The sequence below is a fragment of the Pecten maximus genome, chromosome 12 (assembly GCF_902652985.1).
Source record: "Pecten maximus chromosome 12, xPecMax1.1, whole genome shotgun sequence".
Lineage (NCBI taxonomy): Eukaryota > Metazoa > Mollusca > Bivalvia > Pectinida > Pectinidae > Pecten > Pecten maximus.
Window position 1 is genome coordinate 32,722,631 of NC_047026.1, and position 12,800 is coordinate 32,735,430.

The following is a 12,800-nucleotide window of genomic DNA, read 5'->3' on the forward strand; positions in this document are numbered from 1 at the left end:
GTATATACTATACTTGGATACCATGCCTATATTTGGAAAGTGGTATATAATAAACTAAACTACCATGCCGATATTTGCAGTGTGGTTTATATATAAGATTTTGCAGTGAAAATATAAGTTTTCCGTTTTTGACCAATCAGAGCTAACTTTTGTATTCACCTCGTTTAATCTTGCTTATTTTTCAGTCGAATCGGAGATTGATAAATTGGTTATTTTGCTGTATTTCCGAAATATTCTGACTAGTTTTTGACAGAATACTCACTTGATGTTAGCTATTCATGCACATATTTGCCGATAACAGCAGAAAACGCTTAAATTGCGCTGATCAGTCCTTTCAAAATGGTGCCGTCAAGTTGACGTGGAGTAACGTCACAAAGAGATGACGTCATAACTGATTCCCGCACTTTTTGACGATATTAATTTTTCGATTTTTTCATCTTGTTTTTAAGTATATGAAATGCAATAAAAAGAAAATTGAATTGTTTCCCGTTAAAGGGACATAATGGTTAGATTTCAATAGTTTCTTCATGCATTTGATTTCCGGAAAGCGTTGTGATACTTGAAATTAGATTCTTTACAAAATTATGGCACTTTTTGAGAAATATTGGCAATGTTTATCAACTTCAAAATATCGCTGAACAACACTGGAAGTTGTATCTGTCGCCATTTGCTGTTTATATCGGAGAGAGCCGAGTGCGTCACATGATTTCAGTATCCTCGCTTTCACGCGACGAAAATGGAATCGAGGTAAGTGTAAACATTTGTCACGTGTATGTAGAACTTGTGATTATTTTGCAATCGGATGGCTTATACGGTCTCTAGGAACATCAATCGTTATTCGTTATTATTGATTGAGAGCTCAAACAGATAAAAGTACGTAATAACCCTCAAAAGAAACATGTGAAATTTTGACATTCGGCGATGGGGCCTCCAACGGGGACTTCGTTTCCTTTTTTTATTAAATTTAAACAAATTATTATGGACACTTTTGAAATATATAATTAACATAAAGTGCATAACTTTTTACATCATTTTAAATCGTATACACTTTTTTTTACATATTATTTAAGTGAAAATCTAACCATTATGTCCCTATAAATATAACATAGTTCACTCTTATGACAGAATATTTCGATATTTTTCACTCGTGAAAATATCGATATTCTGTCATACTCGTGAAATATATGTTATATTAAACGGGAAACCATTCAATATCCTCCATTTACTATGCCGATATATGGGAGGTGGTATATAATATACTTAGTTACCATGGATATATTTAGAATGTGGTATATGATAAACTCACCAGCTGTAAATGATTGAACTAATATTGAAAGTATATTTGTAAGAGAGTCAGATAACGACAATGAGCTGTGGGAGAATTAAAGAGTATGTTTTAAATAATTGTAATCAGTAAAGCTCGGTGTTTGATTTATAAATCTGATTATAGATCTGTTACATTGGGAATGAAAACATTTAATTATTATTCACACCAGAAACCAAATTCAACAAATACACCTGTTTTGTTTTATTGTTTCCTTATTTTCTTTCCGTGAATCGTTTTCCAAAATATTGCTGGAATTCGTTGTATTGGTAGCTTTGATGTTGATATCGTACATCTATAAATAGAAATATAATGTACCCAAGTATATACATAATAGATATATAATGTACCCAAGTATATACATAATAGATATATAATGTACCCAAGTATATACATGATAGATATATAATATACCTAAGTATATACATAATAGATATATAATGTACCCAAGTATATACATAATAGATATATAATGTACCCAAGTATATACATAATAGATATATAATATACCTAAGTATATACATAATAGATATATAATGTACCCAAGTATATACATAATAGATATATAATGTACCCAAGTATATACATAATAGATATATAATGTACCCAAGTATATACATAATAGATATATAATATACCTAAGTATATACATAATATATATATAATGTACCCAAGTATATACATAATAGATAAATAATGTACCCAAGTATATACATAATAGATATATAATGTACCCAAGTATATACATGATAGATATATAATGTACCCAAGTATATACATGATAGATATATAATGTACCCAAGTATATACATAATAGATATATAATGTACCCAAGTATATACATGATAGATATATAATGTACCCAAGTATATACATAATAGATATATAATGTACCCAAGTATATACATGATAGATATATAATGTACCCAAGTATATACATAATACATATATAATATACCCAAGTATATACATAATAGATATATAATGTACCCAAGTATATACATAATAGATATATAATGTACCCAAGTATATACATAATAGATATATAATGTACCCAAGTATATACATAATAGATATATAATGTATCCAAGTATATACATAATAGATATATAATGTACCCAAGTATATACATATCATCATTCCATATAAAATCATATACTATTTAGTAAGAATGCACCATGTAATATAATATCACATCATATATTATCATACAGTATCACATCGTGTTAAATCATATACATGTACATTGTAATACAATATCGCAAACTGCCATATCATATGATATCATATTATTACATACCTATCACATTATGTTATTTCGAATCATACCAAATCATGTCACATACTATTATATCATATCACATAATATCACATTATTGTATTATCTATCACATCATATTAATATTACCCCGAATCACGCCAAATCATGCTATACCATATTGCATCACACCGGGTGGGCGAGTGGTTAGGTGTCCCGACACTTAACACTAGCCCTCCACCTCTGGGTTGCGATTCGAAACCTACGTGGGGCAGTTGCCAGGTACTGACCGTAGGCCGGTGGTTTTTCTCCGGGTACTCCGGTTAATCTCTAAACCTGGCACGTCCTTATATGACCCTGGCTGTTAATAGGACGTTAAAACAAAATAAACAAATTGCATCACATTGTATTTATTATCATGCATATTGTATATGTTACCTTACATATTGTATATGTTATGACATCATACATATTGTATGTTATCATACATATTGTATATTTCATCATATCATTCATATTGTATACATTCTGTATGTTATCATACATATTGTATATCTTATCATACATATTGTATATCTTATCATACATATTGTATATGTTATCATATATATTATATATTTCATCATATCATACATATTGTATATGTTATCATACATATTATATATTTTATCATATACATATTGTAGATGTTATCATATATATTATATATTTCATCATATCATACATATTGTATATGTTATAATAAATATTATATATTTTATCATATCATACATATTGTATATCTTATCATACATATTATATATTTTATCATACATATTGTATATTTCATCATATCATACATATTGTATATCTTATCATACATATTATATATTTTATCATACATATTGTATATGTTATCATACATATTATATATTTTATCATATCATACATATTGTATTTGTTATCATACGTATTATATATTTTATCATATCATACATATTGTATATGTTATCATACATATTATATATTTTATCATATCATACATATTGTATATGTTATCATACATATTATATATTTTATCATATCATACATATTGTATTTGTTATCATACGTATTATATATTTTATCATATCATACATATTGTATATGTTATCATACATATTATATATTTTATCATATCATACATATTGTATATGTTATCATACATATTATATATTTTATCATATCATACATATTGTATATGTTATCATACATATTATATATTTTATCATATCATACATATTGTATGTTATCATACATATTGTATATTTCATCATATCATACATATTGTATATGTTATCATACATATTGTATTTGTTATCATACGTATTATATATTTTATCATATCATACATATTGTATATGTTATCATATATATTTATATTTTATCTTATCATACATATTGTATATGTTATCATATATATTTATATTTTATCTTATCATACATATTGTATATGTTATCATATATATTTATATTTTATCTTATCATACATATTGTATATGTTATCATATATATTTATATTTTATCTTATCATACATATTGTATATGTTATCATATATATTTATATTTTATCTTATCATACATATTGTATATGTTATCATATATATTATATATTTTATCATATCATACATATTGTATATGTTATCATACATATTATATATTTGATCATATCATACATATTGTATGTTATCATACATATTATATATTTTATCATATCATACATATTATATATTTTATCATATCATACATATTGTATATGTTATCATACATATTATATATTTTATCATATCATACATATTGTATTTGTTATCATACGTATTATATATTTTATCATATCATACATATTGTATATGTTATCATACAAATTATATATTTCATCATATCATACATATTGTATATCTTATCATACATATTATATATTTTATCATACATATTGTATATGTTATCATACATATTATATATTTTATCATATCATACATATTGTATATTTCATCTTATCATACATATTGTATATGTTATCATACGTATTATATATTTTATCATATCATACATATTATATATTTCATCATATCATACATATTGTATATGTTATCATACGTATTATATATTTTATCATATCATACATATTGTATATGTTATCATACGTATTATATATTTTATCATATCATACATATTGTATATGTTATGATATCATACATATTGTATATGTTATCATACATATTATATATTTTATCATATACATATTGTAGATGTTATCATATATATTATATATTTCATCATATCATACATATTGTATATGTTATCATATATATTATATATTTCATCATATCATACATATTGTATATTTTATCATACATATTATATATTTTATCATATCATACATATTGTATATGTTATCATATATATTATATATTTTATCTTATCATACATATTGTATATGTTATCATATATATTATATATTTCATCATACATATTGTATATGTTATCATATATATTATATATTTTATCTTATCATACATATTGTATATGTTATCATACAAATTATATATTTTATCTTATCATACATATTGTATATGTTATCATACATATTGTATATTTTATCTTATCATACATATTGTATATGTTATCATACATATTGTATATGTTATCATATATATTATATATTTTATCATATCATACATATTGTATATGTTATCATACATATTATATATTTCATCATACATATTGTATATGTTATCATACATATTATATATTTTATCTTATCATACATATTGTATATGTTATCATATATATTATATATTTTATCATATCATACATATTGTATATGTTATCATACATATTATATATTTCATCATATCATACATATTGTATATGTTATCATACATATTATATATTTTATCATATCATACATATTGTATATGTTATCTTACATATTATATATTTTATCTTATCATACATATTATATATGTTATCATACATATTTATATTTTATCTTATCATACATATTGTATATTTCATCATATCATACATATTGTATATGTTATAATAAATATTATATATTTCATCATATCATACATATTGTATATGTTATCATACAGTATATATTATATATTTTATCATATCATAAATATTGCATATTTTATCTTACTTATTATCACATCAAGTTTATTGTCTGCCAGGTACTGACCGTAGGCCGGTGGTTTTTCTCCGGGTACTCCGGCTTTCCTCCACCTCCAAAACATGGCACGTCCTTAAATGACCCTGGCTGTTAATAGGACGTTAAACAAAAACAAACCAAACTATTGGCTGCTATTTCTTGGTGATGATGAATCACAGTGGAGGAGTGGAGGAAGGGGTTGCCTAAGCCAGGTACATGGCTGAGCTGTTTCCGATGTACATGCAAATAGTCGAAAGCATTGTGCGATTGCAAAATCATTCTAAAGGTGCATGCAGGTTTATCTATTTTAATCGTGTGGCTTTTGACGAGATAAAATGTTAATGATCTTATTTATCTTACAGACAACATTTCGATTCATTCACTTTATTAGTTGAAAACATCACAATAATTCAAATGCGAAATGCGAAAAACAGTTTTTTTTTTGTTTTTTGTTTTTGTCGGACAAAAACGTCATGCAGATCGCCTGGTCAATGGTGACCTAGGTTTATGTGAAATGATGCGGGTTTGACGTTGACTTTTCAGCTATGTTTCCGATGTTGGCCACCTAAAACATACTGACAATAAAATGACATCATTACCCTAGATTCCGGATATACTTATTGCGATTACATACGTTCTCTCCAAGACAGACTAAGTGATCGTAGATTCGTCATTTAATCACTTAATAAAAAGGTAGAAAAATAATGAAAATACAAAAGTATATGATCTTGAACACGAATCTGAAAACGTGCATTTTCACATTTAAATCATCAGTGTGCGAAAATAATCTTAGCGCGTTCATTTTGCTGTACAACTTTGTATTTTTCAATATAATGAAAATGATATATAACCATGCAGAAAATTAAACATTTTTTCTACATTTCTGGCGAAACTTAATGGTGACAATTAAAAAACAAAACAACAACAATAATAAAAAATGATAATGAGACAAAAACGGAAGCATCAGGACTTCCCATTTTTATGAATGTTTTAGAATTATTATTTTTATTTTTAATATTTTTAAACATATAATAGCAGAACTTTCTTAACAAAACGTTTAATCTGCAAAAAAAGGAGAGTTAGATGAACAGGTTAAATAAATTTAACTTCAATAATTCAGAAGAAAAAATACTATTTTCATCAGGTCTGCGAGCATCCATATATATCTGACAATATAACACAGGATTTGTACTCTAAAAGGTCAAAAAAGCAAAATTCACTTATTTAATCACATGCAAATGTATCATGTCAAATTAGTGTTTGTGACCGATCATAACTCAAAAACCGGGCATATGGACAAACAATTCATCTTACATTTTCTGCCATGCCAATTTCAAAACATAGACACGGGATTAGGCAAAAGTTACAACAACTTATCAACGCCTTCTCCCAACATATATACAGTGTATTACAAGGCATAGTTACATTTACATGGATAATGACAAAAATGATAAAACACACGGTTTACTAAACAAACTGATCAAATTACAAAATTCAAAACCTATTACTGGATTTGATAAACAGTGCACATATCTAAAGATATTTCTATTAAGGTCAACGGAAAGTTGAGAGTTTCCATTTAACATAACTTCTAAACTTATGGTAACATTCAGATTATTTAGGTTTTGCAACAAAATATGCCTTTCGTTGGTAAAACAGTTACATTCCATTAGATAGCGAAAGGCATTCTCACAAGGATGACCACAAATACAAGCTGCGCTTTCTACAAGGTTTACTCTAAAAAATCATAATTAAGTGAAGTACATTGGTGTCTCAGTTTGGTATGCAATATATTAAGTTTACGATTTCCAAATTTAAAATGCACTGGAGGACGTGACTGGACATTTTTCGATAATGATAACTTAAACGAATGCAAAGACGGCAAGGGCCGAACTGAATTATCTAAATTATTCCAACAATGAATGGTAGACGGTATAAAAGACGAGTTAGTAAGAGAGAGCCTGAATCGTGGAATTATATAGTCAGTCATGTTACGTAGAGCATAGTTGATATTTTCTCCAATTAAAGGTGGTAAAAGGGTATTTAGATAGTCAGGAGTTAATGTATTATGCATCTTATACAACAGTTGTAGTTTCCTCTTTTTTCTATGGTTAGCTGATGTTTCAAGTCCTGTTTCGTCATACAAAATATTAATCGGTGTATAAGAAGGCAGTCCTTATATAATGCGAGCAGCTTCGCGTTGAGCTTGTTCTAACTTTCTCGAATCTAATATAGTACAACCGTCCCACAACTCGCATGCATATTCTGAAATTGGTAAAATGAAAGTCCTGTCTATTGAAAATAGAGCATTCCTGCTTAAGAGATATTTCAGTTTCCTTAATAGTCAAGACGTTGGTTATTTTCATAACGGAACAATAAATAATATTTCTATACCCCCCCCATTTTGCATTAAAAACAACAATTGAATGCTTATAACAATCCGTAAAATTCAAAACTTTTCCTTCAAACTCAAGTTCCAAGTTTTCATCAATATTTATAGATTGCGAAATAAATAATACATAGGTTTTTTTGAGGATTAAAATAAACTAACCATGCTTAAGACAAGTTATTGAGAATCTCTAGATCTATATTTAAATTGCTTGAATGTGTCTACATGACGAAGATGATTTAATCAAAGATGTGTCGTCTGCAAAAAGACGAGATGCAGATTCAAACAAATTTGCAATGTCATTTATGAATATAAGAAAAGTAGTGGACCGAGAATAGAGCCTTGAGGAACACCTGCTTCAATTAGACCTATAGTAGAAACAGAACTGTTAAAAAAAAAACCTGTTGGTATCTATGTTCTAACCATATATACAATTCACTTGAAATACCATAAGTTTTTTAACTTAGCAATACGACCCTTATGCCATACTCTATCGAAAGCTTCGTTATGTCACAAAATACAATGCATGTGTGTTTTCTTTCCTCAAGCGCTGTACATATTTGGTGATAAATATCTATGAGTTTGTACACTGTAGAATAAGCATAAAACCAGACTGATGCCTATAAAATAGATTATTTTCTATAAAATAATTATACAGATGTTTAAAAATCACTCTTTCAAAAACTTTACCGAAGAAAGATAATAATGAAATTGGTTTATAGTTCGAAGGAGAATATCTATTATCTTGTTTAAACAATTGCATTACATTTGCTAGTTTCCATTTATTGGGATAAATTCCTGATAATAATGACATGTTAAGTATTAATTCTAGGGGAACAAAAACAGTACGAGCAGTATTTTTAAGCATATGATGACTAATTCCATCCTTATTCGAGGCCTTGCCGAGCTTCGAAAATCTGGAATTATCACGTTTTTCAGTTTTCTAATAGAATGAAATGATTTGTCAGTTCTAGGTTCAATAGTCGGAACATCATAATTTCTCGCATCAACTCTTGTAATACTACAAATTTTTTATTTAATAATTCAGAAAAAATCTGTCGAAAGGGGGCATGAAAACTGTTCATGCACAAATCGTCTGTAATAACTTGCTCATGTAATGAGTTTCGGTTAGACACACTATATCATAACCATCTACTATGTCCTCAATGTAATCTGATTTATGTCTTACACTTCTAATATTTAGATGAAAAATAGAAAGCAAAGCTCGCCATGTCCCAGGCCAGGATTCGACTCAACATCCATATGCTGTAATAAAGCATTAACAGAATCAATGAAAACTCAATGTTCCGAAAGCACATAATGTATGCATTAAAATGAAAGATCAACCAATGTAGAAAAATAAACCACTGACGGAAAAGTAAAAGGCACCGATCGCTATTCTATGACACATATACGAGTTACCCATGATCAAAGTTGTAAGACAAGAAAAGCGTAGAATAGCGACTCAGTACCTGTAAATTCAAGAACAGGCTAATATGTGCAAACTTGCATTTGGTAAACCGTATCAATATTTGTCTTAAAAAATAATTCAAAAGTGTCTTTTTAATAAACCACAATAAATATGTCAAAGTGAACAAAAAGAAGCAAGTTAAACAATGTGATAAAGAAAGTCAATTTAAGGAGAAAATAATAAGTTACTTCATAGTAAAGCAGAAGCGCTCCCGTTTTCTTTCCTTATAGCCAAGATGGCAAATTAGAAAAACAAAGATGACAAAAATAGGTTAGATGCTATCACACTAATAATATCTGCAGACAATGGAAATTTCATTCACAGCATATGGAACAGAAAAAAGGACTTGCTGCGGCGACATTCATTTCTTTACACTGTACATAAAGTCATAATATTTACAATTCAGATACATTTTATATTAGATAATTCAATGTCTAGTAATTCGTTATATAGATTTAATTGGTTACAGAAGTGTCAGTGAACCAAACAAAACATCGTATGACATACAACGCACTAAGTTGTAAATAGACATAAAATAAAACTGACAACGGTGCACTCAAATACACAATTAAGCATTCCTATGTAACACACACGTATACTAGATACGCATGCATGCTTAAATAGATACAACACATAAATTGCAGAAGTCATACAAAAGTATGTAAAAGTGTATGAGAATGCTTGAAAAAATCCAGCATTTCCAATCAAACTCACGATCGCCTCAGTTCTACATGAAGACGCGAAAACAACCGATATTATAATAAGACCGGTTAAAATTGATACATAGAAAATATGCACACAAGTATACCGTATGAATGACTTAATTCACGTTACTGCAATTTCCCATAACAATATAATCATCTTCGAAATTTCACCATAGATATTGTGATGGGCATATATATTATTAAATTCTTCGTCTCCTACATCCTTGTCTTTCTGCTTACCAAAATACAGAAACAACCGAAAGTACTCAAAAGCTATGAATAGTCAAGTTCATAATGTGGTAGATTTAAAAGCCCTTTTTTTTTAAAACTTAATTTTTAAACACATTAGCCTTGAAAATGTACTTCTGTGTAAGAGACGGGCTCTGAATGATTACATGAAGCGAAACGAGTACATCCCATAAGGTAAGATCTATTAGTTTCGTCAGATTCATTGGAATTTTACGACATACGTGTATGGTTTTCTTTGGTATGTTCAAAGTTATAATTTAAATCTATTTTTTATTTCTTAAGTGCAGTATTTTTGAAACTGAAAGATTCAAATCAGGCTACAGATGGCGCAAAAAAATGTTGTCTTGATTTATTCAAATCCTGCACATTTCCTTAAAACCTTTTCAAAATGTAGGTTATGTAAGTTATGTGATAAGAAATGCTCGCAAAAAAATAATAGAAAAAAATTAAGACTCGTTTCATAAAATCTCATCAGACTGAAAATTTATCCAAGATCCTTTATATATTAAACAGTATTATATCATATCTAAGATATTGTAAAAGTAATACAGGTATATGCACAGTTCATGATGAATGATAAACGTAAAATGGTACCGAACATACTTTGTATATCCTAATAGACATCCCATTATGTATGTTTAACCCATCCGAGGTGTGCTTAGTATATATAATACCGTGGCAATGTAGAAATTAATGTTTGATATTGATGGTAGATCTACACTATCAGCTTACCCAGTAAAGACACGCGATACAAGGTCAACCAAGTAGGAAAATCGTCATCATATTTCATAGAATCTTAATAAAGCAGACCTCTAAACAGTTTTCTCAGCAGAGACAAATGTGTGACGTCGTAAAGTTTTTGTGACGTCATGAATTATTTATGATTCAAAATAGTGTTATTACATACATGTGTCTTACCATAGATTAATAGAATCTTCCCCTACCTTGAGGGTGTGACAGAGAAATCTCAACCTGAGGGGGAGATTCTTGAATGTCCAACCCGAGGCTTGCCGAGGGTTTGGACATTCAAGAATCTCCCCCGAAGGTTGAGATTTCTTTGTTACACCCTCAAGGTAGGGAATGATTATTTTTCTCCCACCTCTTTTCTTTATGTGTTTTCCCATCGGCGATCTCCGTCTGTTTGTAAACAAGTACACATGGGCGTATGAATATCATCTGTCAGGCAGTGTACTTCACGCCTCAAAATATTTGCATACCAACATCTTTACGCTAGAAATAGTAGGTCTCAAATAATTCACAGCTATTTATTTTATCAGGTACTTTCAGTTATACATTAAAATTGCATTATGCAAACAACATTAATTGTTTTGTCATTATAACAGCAGTATATGTCTCTGTAGCAAGAAACACAATTTTAACCATGTCAAAAAAAACCGCGGGAAATATGCACACATTTCCATTCATCCATTTCACGTGGGGTGACGTCACTCACTCATCACTGTCCGACTCGGAGTAAATCACACGAGGTCGCTTTGAAATCGACTTTGTGTTGTCATTATGGCTGTGGAAATGGATGTTAAATGTTCCCTCACTGATTGTGGATCCATAAAACACCGATCTTGTGACATCGGACGGAGTTGGACACAAGGAAATGCTGTTGTGCGCTTTTTTTTTTACTTGTGACAGTTGAACAATTTTGTCGCGATCGGTGCAGGTAGTTGCACTTGTGCTCTCAGTTTCAGATGTAGGCCTACAGGTGGGGGATTCATTTGTATTTGAAAGAATGGCAGACATTTTTTGTTTTTGGAAACTGTTCAGTTGTCTGTAGTTGTTTAGAGACTAGGGATTTTTGTGTCCAGTGATGTAGTTCCGGTAGTACTTCCGGTGAAGAAAGTGAGCGCGTGCAATCTGTCACACCCTAGGGTATGACAGATTGCACGCGCTAAAAAAGACAGAGAAATCTTGTACACTCAAAACGGGAGACAAATCAGTGAAAGGTGGGAGAAAATAGCAAGTAAAAATATGACATGATCATTTTACATTATAGAACAGGTCAATCATTTGGTTTGTTTGGTTTGTTTTTGTTTAACGTCCTATTAACAGCCAGGGTCATTTAAGGACGTGCCAGGTTTTGGAGGTGGAGGAAATCCGGAGTACCCGGAGAAAAACCACCGGCCTACAGTCAATACCTGGCAACTGACCCACGTAGGTTTCGAACTCGCAACAACCAGAGGTGGAGGGCTAGTGTTAAAGTGTCGGGACACCTTAA